Below are 16,358 nucleotides of genomic sequence, written 5' to 3' on the forward strand. Positions count from 1 at the left end.
TCCGTGGTCATATGGTCTGGTCATAGGAAATAAGGCAGTGATTTATATGACAAGAATGTGGTCCATGTCACATGCCTGGAAGACAGACCACATGGTTGGCAGGCCCGGTGAAGCTGAGCACAAACTGAACAAGAACATAGTGGCTAAAGGGTGCTGGGAAAGAGACGGAAATGAACAGGGCGAACGGTAACTTGGTATAGACACATGGGCCATTGTGGTACAATTGTGTGCACACTTTCATGCACGCTAAATCATGGAGCCACATGGAATAGTGTATGAGATGTACCGTACCAAAGGTGGTCACAAGAGTTTGGTGATAGCAGGTAAGACATGTCATTTCCACGGACAACTCCGGCAGGTTAAAATACATTTTCCAAAACATTGCTGTGGTGTTATAATGAATCCTCAAACCCACCAGAAGTAGATGATCAAGTTAAGTCAACTTCCGTTCCATGCAATGTAGTACCGCTACTGACATTAATTTGCATGTTCTCTTTTATTGACTTCTTTGTCACTCTCGCACACATGCACGTGCAAATATAAACATATACCCAAGTATGGAAATTGACAAAGTAAAAAATCCAAAGCAAAGCATGCAAATCCTTTCCCTTGCATGCTTGGAGCAGAGCAGTGGCCTGGCTGAGAAAATCTAAACACAAGAGAGCACACATTTACAACAGCAGGCCACTACTACAGTAACTACACTACAGCAAAGCACTCACACACATTAGAACATAGCCAGAGGGCCTCAGCCACTGCCTACTCCTCACACAACACTAAAAACAGTCAACACAGTCAAGCACACAGCCAGAATCATAGACACACACGCCTGTCAAAGCGTAAACAAAAGGTCACAAGACTAGAAGACGGTCCCAGCAACGCACCTGTAGACCAGATCAGCTTCACAGTGCTGATGACGTGTGTGTGTGTGTGTGTGTGTGTGTGTGTGTGTGTGTGTGTGTATGTGTGTGTGTGTGTGAGAGAGAGAGAGAGAGAGAGAATGTTAGAGAGCGCGTGCACGCGCGTGTGTGTGACGTAAGGTGAAGGCACCAAGCGAGCTGTCAGCGCAGTCTTACGGTGTGTTCCCGGGAGCAGGAGGAGCGATATCGCGGCATGGCCGGTCCCCCAGAATGAAGGAGGAGGCTTGTGGGTAATGCGGAATGACGATGTGACAAACGGTTCATCGTGAGCCACTCAGACCTACTGTCTCTTCCCAATGTCTCCGTCTGTCACACTGCCGCTTGGCTCCCTTCCCCTCGTCTCCTATATATCCTTTACTCAAGGCTCATTCTCGCTCGTCTCCACTCTCCCTGTTGTCATTCTGCAAGCTCCCCTAATCGCCTCATGCACACCGAGCAGAGAGGCAGAGGCAACGTATGGGAGGGGGGACGCACCACAAGGCACAAAGATGTAGGGTGGTGGTGGGGGGGGGGGTGCGATTACTGATGGAGGCACACCAAGAGAAAATGGAAGGAACGAGTGTGTGTGGGGGGTGGGAGGAAGATGAGAGGAGGTGTGTTGTGTGTTGGGGCGGCTGGGGGGGGGGGGTTGACAGGCAAAGTCATCGGAGAAGGTAAAGAAGCAGGTGAGAGAAGGAGAGATGGGAAGTGTGTGTGAGAGAAAACGTGATAGCAGTTGACAACAGCAGAGAAAAACATAGAGCTGGCCACCGCAAAGCAAACATGCTCTACAGACACACACACACAGAAAGAGACCACCCCTCTTCTGCTAACCGAGTTGGTATGCCCCAAGAGAAGCTGCTCAGTCACTGTTGCTAAGGCCCGCCCCTCTGAAAATATAGGACACTGTCAGAGAACATATACAGGTCCCCTCTAACAGTCCTATACTGCAACACAATACCACACAGGAACTGTGGGGGGGGGCTTACATAGTCCTACCACACTGCTGTACCTATTCCCCTTTTGCACATATTGGCCCACCAACGAACGGACACCACACAAAACAATCTGAATGTACAAATGTAACCAACTGGATGCTTACATTGGGATAAATTAACACTGATGATTTCACTGCGTAAACATATCGTGTGTGCGTGTGTGTGTCTATATCCATAATAATAAAATAAAAAATGCATCCAATTTATATAGCGCTTTTATTGGTACTTACGCTTTACACAACATAACAAAATAAAATGTATATCATGTTCGAATTGTAGCCCCAGTTTTATGTTCTTAGCTTAAAGGAATGGCACCCGGTGTAGCCAGTCTGCCTCAAGGCTAGAAGTGTTCTGCATACCTTGGTTGTAAGTTTGTAACAACTGTGGTTATTTGAGTTACTGTTCCTTTCTATCAGCTCAAACCAGTCTGGCCATTCTCTTCTAACCTCTGGCACCAACAAGGTCTCACAGAACTGCCACTATTTTCAGACCATTCACTGTATACCCTAGAGATGGTTGTACGTGAAAATCCACAGTAGATCAGCACTTTCGGAAATACTCAGACCAGCCCATTTGGCACCAAAAACCATGTCAAGTCACATAAAGTGAATCACCTTTCTTCCCTATTCTGATGCTTCGTTTGAACTGCCAGCAGGGCCTATTTCATACACAAAAAACAACTCCATATATCATGATGAACCAATCATACCCAAATTGAAATAGCATGTTGAGGCCGGGGTCTCTATAGAGCACACCTCCAAAGCCGCTTTCACTTCTGCCCACAGAGGGCACCACAAACGCGTCTCTCTTGTATAAACTGTTTAACCTGCAGCGCCCTCGTGTCCTGACGGATGCGCCCCACCATAGAGCTATATATAATCTAGAGAGCGCACAAGGACTGACAGCCCCGCCACCACAATTTGCAACCGATTTTTTCACCCAGTGTCAATTATATAATGTAATCATGGGCGCTACACTTCCTCTGCCAACCTGGGGGGGGCAGCGGACTGACCTCATGCTTCCTTCTATGCATGAGGAGTCCAAGCTGCTTCTTTTCACCTGACGGGGGCGTTTCCCCGGCCGGACGTAGCGCGTGCAGTGATGTAAATAGGTTTTCAATGTAATGAGTCCCGGGATGCAGGGATGGTCTTTTAGATGAGTCCCAGGGACATTTTATGAGTCCCACTTCAACGACATTAGGAGTCATATTTTGCCATTTTTACAAATTGCAGCATTTAACTCCCATTACATTTGATGTGGTTATAATGTGGTTATATTCATGTAGAAAACAGAAGAAGAAATTATTATTATAACTAAAGCTAGCACAATAAACTAGAATAAAAAAATAGTACAGTATAGTACAGTAGTGCATCCCGTGGATGCAGAGGTTGTTGTTTTATTGCGTCCCTTAACTATAAACTGCATTTTGGGATGCAAAATGCACCCTATTTTAATCTCTGGCGTGGAAGGAACACGTTATTCTGACCAGTTCCTTTCCCCTCCCTCAGGCACCCAGGCTGGCCAGGGGGAGGTAGTTTAGAGACCAGGATTACTGCATGTTTTTTGTGAGGGTACCTACCCTAGGGGACACGGGGTGAACATGCAAACTCCACACAGAAAGGCCCTTTCACTAACACCGCCTCGGGTATGGAACACGCCCCAGCGCCCACAGCGTCCCCAGCGGGAATCGAACCCAGGACCTTCTAGTTGTGAGGCCACAGCACTACTAGCCTCGGAAACCCAGATGTTTCGTTTTTATTTCCAGGGAGGAAAAAAAAGTCTGGGACCGAGTCCACTTCAATTCGGCATAGAGTAGCGCAAACATCGATCACTCTCTGCTGATTTCTGATCGTCTGCCTTTGTTAAATTGACGTACACACACACACACACACACACACTCTCTCTCTCTCTCTCTCTGTCGCTCTAATGAATTAGTCTCATGTCGCGCAGCTGCGTCTAGATTCTCCCGGCGGATCCTGCCGGGAGCTGCCTATGCCATAGAAAGCATAGGTGGACCCCAGGCTACAGCACTACAGACTGTGCCACCGTGCCCCCTATAATTCCTATATACATGTGTGTATACATGTGTGTAGATACAGTATATCTACCTACCCACTCAGCCACCAACACCGAGGGAAAATCATAAGTATCTACATATGTTCACTTTTTGCAGGTGCATGCATGCATACATGCATGTATGTTTAGGGTACCAACAGGTGACAAAGTGGCGCTGTTGAGCTTCACACTGCAGTGCATGATGGGAAGCTGAGTTTTTTGCACCACTCACTTCAGACGGGTCTGATTTTTTTTGTAGAAGATAAGCTTCTGCATTCATGGTAACCTTGTGTCGTACAAGCTCAGAATCCTGGATTACAAATGTAAACAAAACATTGCCCGCCTACTATGACAGTGTCTGGTAGTTTTGACACACAGAGGCATGGACACAACACAGTCCGTTTCCACAGGTTATCTCTAGACCGGAAATTTAAATCTGTATGTATTTCCCAAAAATAACATTCAAGTTTTACCCCAATTTGCACTGATGACATTGAAATAACAAAATAAAAACATGAACAGAAAAGGCTGAGGCAGAAAGATTTGTGATCCAAGTTATTAAAGGACCACTTCACCACTTTTCAACATCTCTTCATATAATTGGTCCTCACTAATGTTCATGATAAAACACCACAATTTTTTCCTACTCAGTCTGTGTCTCATAGGAGGGCTTTGGGCAGTTCAGACACCCGTCCACCAGTGACATCATCATTAGGCAGATTTTTTTTAAACAAGATTTGTTTTAAAATATATTTAGATTTGTATTATCGTGAGAATGATGGCTTCAACTTTTGCATTGCAACTTTTCAGGAAAATAAATCCTGCCGTTTCTATTAGCTTGGATTCACCATCGATGATGTCACTGGTGGACGGGTTTCTGAACTGCCCACAGCCTTCCTATGAGACACAGACTGAGTAGGAAAGAATTGTGGTATTTTATCATGAACATTAGTGAGGAACAATTATAGGAAGAGAACTTGAAAAGTGGTGAAGTGGTCCTTTAAATAGTCCATAGGATTATTGGGTTGTTTCTTTTTTACCGAAGATGTAGATTATTCCAGGAAGCTGGAGCATCTGATCAGAAAGCAGACTTTCCAAGTTCAGGCTGAACATGTGGCATCTGTTATCTAAGTGCTGTGGGTCCAATTTAGCAGCAATGTAATATGTAAGGGATAATGTATGGCTGAGTGGTCATTGTTTATAGATAAATCACCGACAGTCTGATTAACACTTACAGCGCTAGCATTTATTGAAAAATTAGGATCTAATTCACATCAGCATTTTTTCCAGTCAAGCTCTTATTTTGAAAAGCCACATTTCCAGTCTACCGGAAGTAGTATTAAACTAGGAAGCTGAACGGAGCCTGGACAGGCCTTGTTTACAATATGAATCCAAACCAGGCCACTGGAGAGCTCCACATCGTCGGCTCTGTGCCGTCAAAGAAACGTTGTTTTGACCAAAACCAAAACGAACAAAATGGGTAAAAGATTGGTGGGGCAGCATTTCTATGAATGACATCAACATAATCCAAAACTGCATCAACAATCTTTTTTCTGCAAATCATGGGATATGCAAGTTGGCAAGGTTGAATTGTTCCCAGCGTATGATGGATGATATTATACATTAATTTGGCAATCATTTGAAATCTCCGCAAAAAACATTGCTCTTCTGGGACTGGCTGTCTAGTGTCTACACTTTACTGGCAAAAACAATAGCTTTTACAACCAAGAACATGGGGCGCCTACTACAGCATGCATTAAAATCTGAGTGAGTAGACATCAGGAGGTCAGTTCATATTATTGCAGCAACTTGTGTTGAGATAGACCTCTAAAATCAACGTCTTACTATCTGCTGGCAATACTCCTATCCATTCCAGACAGCTGTGGCAGACTGTCCACAATGACCTATCAGTGCAGCTATTTGCATGCAGATAGCCTCTGGGATGAATGGTTGAGTTGAGTAGGGTTTGAAATCTCTATTTTACTGACAGTCTTGACACCCCCACTCCCTCATCCAGGATGTTTACTGAGAGGAGGGTCTGACCCTGAGCTACAGGCACTGCTATGGCAACAGGGACGTGACATAGCACAAACTATTTTGTAACCTCATGTGTGTCATCATATCCCGTGACACTTGGTGGTCGTTGTGTGGCCTCCTGTGTCCAGATTAATATTACTCTAAGATACAACTATTATAGAAAACAAAATTGGGTATGCCGCCCTACCACCAGCCATCAAAGTGTGACTCGCTACCTTTCTTCAAAAACGCCATAAAAGAGCACCTGTCTGCTTTTGTGTTCGTTTATGTGCTAAAAGAGTGACTTTGAGAGCCGTTTCCCGTTACAATGGAAGTCAATAAGAGCCTATTTTTATTTCTAATATTTACTATTAAACTGCACAACGGAGCGAAATAATTCATGGAATTGACTAGTTTGAAAGCTTGACCAGGATCCTTACTTAGTAACCATCGCCAACATGGTATTGGCCAAGAACGGGCTGGGGTGGGACTTAGCGAAGGGCTAATTTGACAAGCCTTCTAGCTTGCCAAAATAAAATACACTGCATTGTTTTCCTGTAAGCATACTTTTACTGCTCCTAGTATTGATAGTTTATTGTATAGTATTGCATGTCTTTGTGTCTTCATGAATTGAATACTATTAGGTCCACAATGGAAACAAGCCCTCAGGGCTTTTCGTGTTATTTTGAACAAAATGCCTCAAACAAAATCATGAACGCAGCGTCCGATTGACATGAAACTTTGCACGCACATTCCCACTATGTCGAGGAAGAAATGCCCCCCTTTTCACATTGTCCTGTTATAGCGCCACTAGGTGGACGATTTTCCTCGTCTCCTACAGATTTCGTCCAAACATCACGTTAACTTTTTCTCTGCTATCTACAATTATAAATAATCGTAGCCCTAGGCTAAGGTACTAAAGGTGCTAACTACGTACCTGTTCGTAGACATCCGTATATTCCATATATGAAAGCGGCGACCGTTAATTTACCTTTTAGCATTGCTCCGGTTGCTATGGAGCTTCTGTCCTCACCAGCTATGGGATTTTTAAATCCAGCTCCATTGAGCCTCCATTATAACAGGATTGTCAAAGCCGTGTATCTCTAAAGCTTTGAGCGCTGTCCATGGTGAGCTGTCGACGATCGTAAATCATTTGTCTCATTTGTGAACATCGCTGCACACATGTAACTGCTTCTAACGAGAGCTAAGGGGTTTTAGCTTATGGCTAACGGTCAATGTCCTAACAACAACAGCCCCCACGTCACTGAATAACCCGGAAATGAAACAAGGATCGCAGAGTGAGAGTGGACGGGTGGCACAGGTTAGGTGTGCTTATGCTACCACCCAGCGGACAATAATGGAGTTAAGACACAAAAAAAACATTATTAAAAAAAGTTTATAAAATTGTCTATTCATGACTCAGGCTAAAGGCCCACAAACAAGGCCTCACGGCAGGGTTTTTCCTTTTAAATATTTCTGCTTTGTAGCACTTTGAGATTTGTTTCAAATGTAAAGTGTGTTATAAATAAAATGTATTATTATTATTATTATTATGGCCTCTGTCAAGCTTTGGACTAACAAATAGAAAGTCAATATATATTTTTAACTCTGTGCCCTGGGTAGTTGAGATCTCTACCTGAATGGACTGCATTTATAGTACCTATATCGCCTTTCCTGGTGTTTCTGACCACCAACATGCACTTACAATATACTTCACATTCACCCGTTCACTCACAACTCAATGGTGGTGGCACACCGTCACACATTAATGTGTGTTCACATTCACACACCAACGGCAAAGGCAACTATAAAAAGGCATCACTCTGCTCATCTGGAGCAATTATGGGTTCAGTAATTTTCTCAAGGACCTGAAGTAGCTTGTCCTCAGTCCCTCTCACCTTACCATACTGAGACAAAAATACAGAAGGTGGACTGTCCAATTCCAAAAGAATATAGAAAGTCACTGCTCACTGACAATTACATGCACCGACAATTCACCCAACATATTGTCGGAAATATATGCCGGAAACATTCAAAGTACTGAATGTTTCCATTTTTCAGTACACATTTTCAAACTCCTACTCAGCATCCCTCAGGCTGATGATTCTATATAATTAATCATTATTTGCTCAACCTTAAAGGGCCATTTCACCGCTGGAAGAAACTGCAATCACTCAATGTTAATAGTTTTTGTAGTAGATAACAGTAGCACAATTTGAAATTTGCACTCTATTGCCAGAAAAATAATTAAGTCTGTGTGTTTGACTAGGGTTTGACTGGATTGTTGAATTCCTACAATGACCATAATGCTTTGGTGCACTTGTGGTTGGGAGACACCCCATGTGGGCTGTCTTACTGAGACAACATGTAGTCCAGGAAGGAAGTGAGACCACATTGTTGGTCATGAACATGGCGTCATGACTAAAACACATATTACACATAAAAACCCCAGGAAAGTGTGTGTGTCCTAAACATCATTAAAATAAGATCTGGTTGCAAAAGGGGTGAAGTGGCCCTTTAAGTATATTAGTTGAGGCACCATCCATTACTGTGTGTGCGTGCGTGCATAAGCTTGTGTATGTGCAAGTGTGAGATCGCACACACCTGCAGTGAAAGGCTGTGATCATCAGCCAAGTTGAAAGAATCAGAGATGTCCTAGGTGGCAAAGTTTCAGCCCTCGTGCAGACATAGGCACGTAGATAGCCACTTTATTTCCAATTTAACTGATACATACCATGACTAAAGTGTGACAGTATACGGTAATCACTATGTTCTTAGTATAATCTGTATGTGTGGATGGTGTTGCTTGACAAAAATAGCAGTGGCGTGTGTGTAGGACTTCAAAAGAGAAGTCAACATCTAAAAGAACTAAAAGAATGGCCATAGGAAAAAGGAGAGAGCAGTGAACACATGCACACAACAAGCAGCGTGATGCTGCGTTCGTTCACACTGGCAGATACAAAGATACAGGCTACCATTCAAGGGACACGAGCGACATAAAGACAAAGATACATTCAACATTGAAGCTGCTACAAAAGCTACAGCAACGTTGAGTTGTGTTTAACTTCAGAGAGAAATATACAAAGTTGGTTCAACTTCAGATACAAACATGCTGTGTAGCTTTGTATCTTTTGTATCTGCTAGTGTGAATGCAGCATCAGAGAGAGAGCGAGAGAGAGAGAAAGAGAGAGAGAGAGAGAGAGAGAGAGAGAGAGAGAGATATATATTCTAGTGCAGGGTTCCCCAATTAATTTTCCTCGAGGGCCATATTTTGACTAGGGTACCAGGCTGGGGGCCGAGTCTGCACGCGTGAGGTCGAGGACCCCATTTGAAAACGATGCCCAGTTTGACATGCATAGGCTACTGACCCCCATTTAATGCCATTTATATCTGGGACCCCCAGGGGGCGCTCCGCGGGCCGCAAATGGCCCGCGGGCCGCCTATTGGGGAACCCTGTTCTAGTGTGTCACTGTAAGCCAGGTATCAGTCACTCCTTCCTCTCCACAGGGCTAGACTGCAACATAGAATTAGAAAACACAGGAAGAAAGGACACCAGAGAGGGGGAGGAAGGAAGAGAACAGAAGAGTAATGAAGACCCACATACCTCACCAAGAAATTATTTTAAATTTCCAAACACATACCCCTCCATCCGCCACATTAATTTTCATTTCGGCCTGAACTAATTGGCCCTCTTAGAAATTAGATTGAAAAGCCATTAGGTTTGAGATAGTGAAGACTGGAGTTTCACGTATTCAGCTAGTTAGTGTATGCATCCTGCACTGCCTCTCAATTAGGGGTGTTCGATATGGTGATAAATATCGTCGGGACGATACAACGTCTCCACGATACGGCTTTTTAGAGTTATCGTTTCCATCACGATAAATTCACTCTATCAGATGCAGCGCATGCACGTTCTATGATGTGTAATTTATAAGGCTGTCAAAGTTAACGCGTTAATCGTGCGTTAACTCAGTCATTTTAACGGCGTTAATTTAATTAACGCGCGATTAACGCACGGTGAAGTTTGACAGAATGGTTGAGAGACGCATTCATGTGAATGCAGGCAGTCAGTGAGCCCCGCCTCTCTCCCCACTCTCTCTCCCAGTGACTCGTCCGTCAGCCTGTGCAGGACCGGTGCGCAGATCGAGTGTAGCCTACCAGTGTGGGCTAGGCAGTTGAGCTGTGAGCACTCGAGTCGTCGCGTTCGTTGGGCTTGTTATTAATTCATTTGCTCCACAACGTGTTAGATGAGAAGCTCTTTGAATTGGGCATTGGGCAAAAGCAAAACTCTGGCAGTTTTGGTTGACAAACATAGTCAGTTGTGATAGCGTGATGCTACACAGACCATGCTAATGCTAATGTTGACAGCCTGACTGTGCGTGTGTGCTTACAGGAGAGAGAGCTCTCGCCTGGGTGTGTGTGTGTGTGTGTGTGTGTGTGTGTGTGTGTGTGTGTGTGTGTGTGTGTGTGTGTGTGTGTGTGAGACTGTGTTGAGTTGAGTTTATGATTTTGTTTCCCTCTTCCATGGCATTTGCAATAAAGCAAGCATTCTCCCATGTTGATAAGAGTATTTAAAACTTGAAAAGCAGTGGTTCTGATTGAACCAGTGGTCCCTGAGGGGGTTCCAGGTGGTCCCCAGCTAAATGATGGAGAGTTGGTAACCAAATGGAAGGCTAAATGTCATCAAATGGTGGTCTGTGGCTCAAATGCAGAATACATAATGGAATTAAGGTATATTTAGAATGGATACAAAATATGCGATTAATTTGCGATTAATCGGCGATTAACTATGGGCAATCATGCGATTAATCGCGATTAAATATTTTAATCGACTGACAGGCCTAGTAATTTATACTTCTGCAGTACGACGGTTTCGTTCACCAAAAATAACAAATCTACAAGCTAACGACGCTTCGCTACTGCACCGCAATGCAAGGCATTGTTTGCTTATAGATCGGGTGGGTTCTGAGCACTCCCAAAGTCCCCGCCCCTTTCTTCTGAGCAGAGAGGGAAGCACTGCAGGAGTTTGTCTACACTCACTGCGCTCCGCACAGAATAATGTGTAAAGAAAGACGAAAGAAATGGACAGGCAATTATACTCAGATGTCGAGCGAGTGGAGGTTGAGGAAGGGCTAGTTCCCAAAAAGAACTGTACAGCAGTGGTATGGAACTATTTCGGATTCTCCGTCCGTAAGGGACAAGGACGAACATTATTTTGAAATATTTTCAAACTCCTACGGTTTCGCCGACAGCCACTTCATAGTTTGCAAAACACACGCTGTGTGTGTGTGTGTGTGTGTGTGTGTGTGTGTGTGTGTGTGTGTGTGTGCTGACTTGCGCTGTACACTCCCGTCAGTCTTCTCCTCCCTTGCTCAGTCTATAATGTAGCTCCGCCAAAACTCAAGAAACTTTCATAATGACAATTTAAAGTGAATCCTACTTTATGGGACGTGCATCCATTGATGATAGCCTACTCCTTGTAAACTCAGTCGCCACGTTGAAAAACGTATCCAGCAAACCAACTCAGCAAAACGTTATAGTATTCCATGGAAGCAGATGGGATCAACACTTGCAAGCATAACATTTTAAATCCCTAATAGAGAGAGTAAAACCACAACATAAACCGGAGTTTCACTTATCTAAGGAATGACATGAGGTATTCCTTTTGCCTTGAAGAGCAGTAAATTAAGGCAGAGTGTTGACAAAGCTTTGCTTTTTTTGCCTTGAAAATCATGAAAGGCAGACGTTTTGCATGGCTCTGCGCACTCAATCAAGGACCCCTACATTAATATGTATTTGACTGTGGACCCCAATCTGAAAAAATATTTTGTGTGAGCCAATGTGTATGATTAAAGTGGTTAAATAGATATTTATGATATTCATAAATTTAGCTGGGGACCTCCTGGAACTGCTGGACCCCACTTTGAGAACCAATACCATAGGGTGTAGGTTAATCACTTTTTCAAAAGTGATTATATTATATATCATATTTTGCTGCATAAATTCACATAAAACCCTGCATATTCCATCGCATAATCAATATTAAATAATAATAATATTTTTGCCCGCGTTTTTCTGGAGGGTCTACTAAATGGTATTTATTTTAGTTTTTTGTTACGTTGTACTGTAAATCACACCTGTGTGAAGTGAGGGGCGCTCTGATTGCTATGATGTGATGTAATGATGATGTAAAACAAACTGTGTCAAAACAAACATTAAATTCTCTTTATTGTTAATGGGATTTAATGTTTGTGTTAGGGACAAAACAAACATTAATTTCTCTTCATTGTCAATGGCGTTTTTAAAACAAACATTGAATTAAAAACAAACATTAAACCCGTATATAGGAGGGGCTAGCGCCCCTCAAAAACGCGCGAAAAAATATCGTGATAATATCGTTTATCGTGATACGGCTTGAAAAAATATCGTGATAATACTTTTGTCCATATCGCCCACCCCTACTCTCAATTGAACACCGTCTAATTCATTGAGCGTTTTAAACAAGATGTTGGTGGTGGTTGGGGTAGCGCAAAAGTAGGGATGCTCTGATCACCGATTGTTTATCTCATGATCGGCCGATACCGATACCGATCTTGTGCGTAAATTTGAATATTTCCAAAATTATTATATGTCAAAACCCACTTCAAAACTGTTCCTGTGTGTGTGTGTGTGTGTGTGTGTGTGTGTGTGTGTGTGTGTGTGTGTGTGTGTAGGAAGGGGAGAATGTTTAGGCCTGTCACAGATGCAAAATGATATACTATATATCTTATTGACCTTTATACCACTTAAATGGTATAAGATGATTTCTCCAGATCAATTGCAGATCACCGATCGAGTCATTTGGAGTGAATATCGGCCAATCATGGTGGCCGATTATTGGAGCATCTCTACGAAAAGTATTGTGTGATATAATATCAAATATTTATAAGATAATACTTTATTGTCTCCACCAGGCCGAAGGCATGGGGAGAGAGTATGTTTTGCACTCTGTCCGTCCGTCCGTGTGTCCGTCCGTCCGTCCGTGTGTCCGTGTGTCCGTCTGTGAACAGCTAATCTCCGGCACTGTTAACCCGGTCGATGCCACATTTTGCACACACACTCCCTGGATGCCAACGATGAACCTCTGCCCCAAAATTTCCAGAACGGCCTGTTATAGCGCCACCAGGAGGCCGCTTTGTGCAAAACAAGTTTTTGGACAGTACACCTAAAGATTTTGTCCAAACATCACGCAAATTGGTACACAGTCTCTCTAGAGCCATTCAACCAAACGGGTCTTTCAGATTTCTCAGACTCCATCCTGATTGGCTAAGATTGGCTTCCAAAGTTCGCAGGAGTGTTCAGTTTCAAACAAAATGCTGCAAATCATGAACACATCGTGTGATTTCCGTGAAATAGCGCACGCACATTCCCACTAGGCCGAGGAAGAAATGCCACGTGAACATTTTCAACTCAGCCTCATGGTGGCGCTATAACTGGCCGAAAAGTGTTTTTACCTCCAACTGCACGGATTTGTGGATAACTTTGTATGCCAACTCCCTAGAGGCCAAGGAAAAACCTTTGCCTGGAATTTTTCACATCTGCTCTTTATAGCGCCACCAGGAGGCCGACATATGTAAAACACATTTTCTAATATTACTCCTTCAGATGTAACCCAAATTTCACGCAAATCGGTACACATGCTCTCCATAGTCATGTAATCCACCTTCATTGCCTACGATTGGCTTCTAAACTTTTCAGGAGTAGCCCGCTTGGTACCCGTTTTGTACAAATCGCCACAACTACTCAACGCAGCGTCCGATTTCGGTGAAACTGTGCATGCATATTCCCACTAGGCTGACGAAAAAATGCCACTTGACAGTTTTCAAATCAGCCTCATGGTGGCGCTACAACAGGCCAAGCTGTGTCACACACACACACACACACACACACACACACACACACACACACACACACACACACACACACACACACACACACACACACACACACACACACACACACACACACACACACACACACACACACACACACAAAACATGATTATATTACTCCTAAACATTTTGCCAAACATCACACACACTCCTATCCTCCTGGTGGAGACCTGTGCCCAGAAGGGCACTTTTTCTAGTTATAAGATAAATCTGTACTCATCTCTGAGGCCAAAAAGGGTTACTTCTATCACACAATGTACATGGACAGAAAAACTAAGGAATCACAACAAACTGCAATATAACAAGCCACAAACTCAAGTAAATTCACAAACTTCAGCTGGACATTGTTGCTATTGTATGTATGCATAGATGCAACAAGCATACATGAGTTATGTGCTGGGGGTTAAGCAGCTGCATTCATCACAGTGGAGCCAGTGAGACCAAACAGCAACAGAGTGGCGCCATGTTGTCACATTGTAGGACAAAATTAGCTAGTAAAGTAAAGTAGCTATTCCCTGTGTTAAACACAGACCTTATTTGAGGCGACTTTGTTTGGGAGAGGGAACCTGACCATCTGTTATCACATTGGTTTTCAAACTTTTTCATGTCATGGCCCACCAAATGAATAGGCATTTGGCTGCAGCCCCCACCTGGAAATATTGTGTGCCAGGAACCAGGAAGATTTGTTAAAAAAATCTTTCCAGTCTAAGATTATATTGACACTAGCAGATCTGAGCTCCTCTAATTGTGAGCTTGTAGAGGTGGTTAAACTGATTTAGTGGCGATTTTAACTGTGCAGGTTTCAATTGTGTTGGACAAAATCATATCAGTAACTCTGGCTAGATACTACATTCCCATGGCAACAGCACGACAATGAGAGCCCAGCATGTTTACTACTACCGCCTTCCATGCACCATGGCACGATCGAGTCACTTAATTAATTTACTGACAGATTTATTTAACCACCTTTAAGTAGTCACAGAATATTAATCTTCACCACGATCGCACACCGTGGAATGTGGAATGGTCGCCCGACTGCCCATGGCAAGTAAATAAAACGTTGCGGCAAGTGAGTTTGGTTTCAGGTTGCCCGACAGGCAAGTGCAATCCACCTTATTATTGGCTATTCATGAAGAACAATGCTACCTTTTTATAACTAGCAGTTACATTCAATTCTGTTTTTTCAAAGTGACTGTCGCCACTCAGCATTATCGATTGGTTTAACATTAATTTGTTCTAACACCGTAAAGTTTACCTATCATTTTATAATGGATGATTTGCTTTTTGGGCATGTCGGCATGACCTTTGGACAAGTAGAACATGACCTGTACTTGCCTGACGGGCAAGTGCCTCTGAGACCTTAGTGTCAACCCCTGTGACTGTGTTGTTTGCATTGCGGAATGTGGATTACATTTTAGACTTTGATCAGAGATATAATCAGATGAGAAAGTACAACATGGTTCATCCTGTTATTATGCATTAAGTTGTTAAAGTTGAAAATAAAACATTACATTGACATTATCTGCATCCAGTGGATCTAATGGGCTCTCTCTGAAATCAATAAGGGGAGTTTCGGAAGGACAGTCAGGTCTGTTAAAGAGCCCATTGCAGCTGGACCCATATTCACAAGTGAAACAGGACCTGTACCAGGTACTGTACTAATTTGTTAGACAACATGAACACATTCATGCTTTGCAGTACAGCCTTTGGTACTGCAGGAACTAGATATTGGTGCCATGTTTATGCAATGTTTACCACGTTATTGTGGGGGGACTATTTGACTGTTTGGAAAAATTAAAACCAACTAACAGTAAGTACTCTGTATAAGTGTAATACATTTCATATTTGATAATTGTTCCATTACATAGCTGCATCTTTTGGTGAATTAATAGCCATGTAAACTGCAATTTTACACCGAAAACACCTGCGTCTTAAAATGGGGACGTGCTAGAGTTCAGGATTAAGCACAAACAAGCTTTTTTGTTTTCAGATACTGTACCTAAATGGATCTAGGGGTCCAGGTGGTGAGTCATGCGGGGGGCTGTTGTGGCCAACTCCTAGGCACAGTGGGACGATGGACGGAGAGGTGGAGGTGAGGCTGAGGGGGGTGGCGTTACGGTGTCACGGCCTCCCCGTTATGCAGCACCATCCCTGGTGCTGGAAGGGCAGCAGGCCAGTCGCACTACAGGGGGAGAAAGAGAACATTAGGGCAGAAGTAATCCGTTAAAAAGAGTTTTCTTCTCCGCTTCTCTAAACTTTCTCTCTCATTTGTCTTCGGTGTCGACTTTATTACATCACATATAACTCTGTACATGGCACTCTTCTATGTAAATCACTTATTATATTTTATCTTGTGCTGCCTTGTTTTAATTCAGTAAATTTTCCTTTTTGACATTTCACACTCAAAACGATTATTGTGCATGCTTGAGTCATTAAAAGATCGCACTTAATTCAGATAT

General features: G+C 43.2%; 1 protein-coding gene across 1 annotated transcript in view; it reads right to left on the minus strand.

Annotated features, from left to right (window-relative positions):
- ncoa1 (nuclear receptor coactivator 1) overlaps positions 1 to 16,358 on the minus strand; it is a 91,983-nt gene that overhangs the window by 51,137 nt on the left and 24,488 nt on the right. Inside the window, exon 2 of the mRNA XM_079525407.1 lies at positions 15,899 to 16,081. The gene's annotated coding sequence lies outside the window, so the exon portion shown is untranslated. The remainder of the gene's footprint in view (positions 1 to 15,898; positions 16,082 to 16,358) is intronic.

This window comes from Electrona antarctica, assembly GCF_951216825.1.
Source record: "Electrona antarctica genome assembly, chromosome: 17".
Taxonomy (NCBI): domain Eukaryota; kingdom Metazoa; phylum Chordata; class Actinopteri; order Myctophiformes; family Myctophidae; genus Electrona; species Electrona antarctica.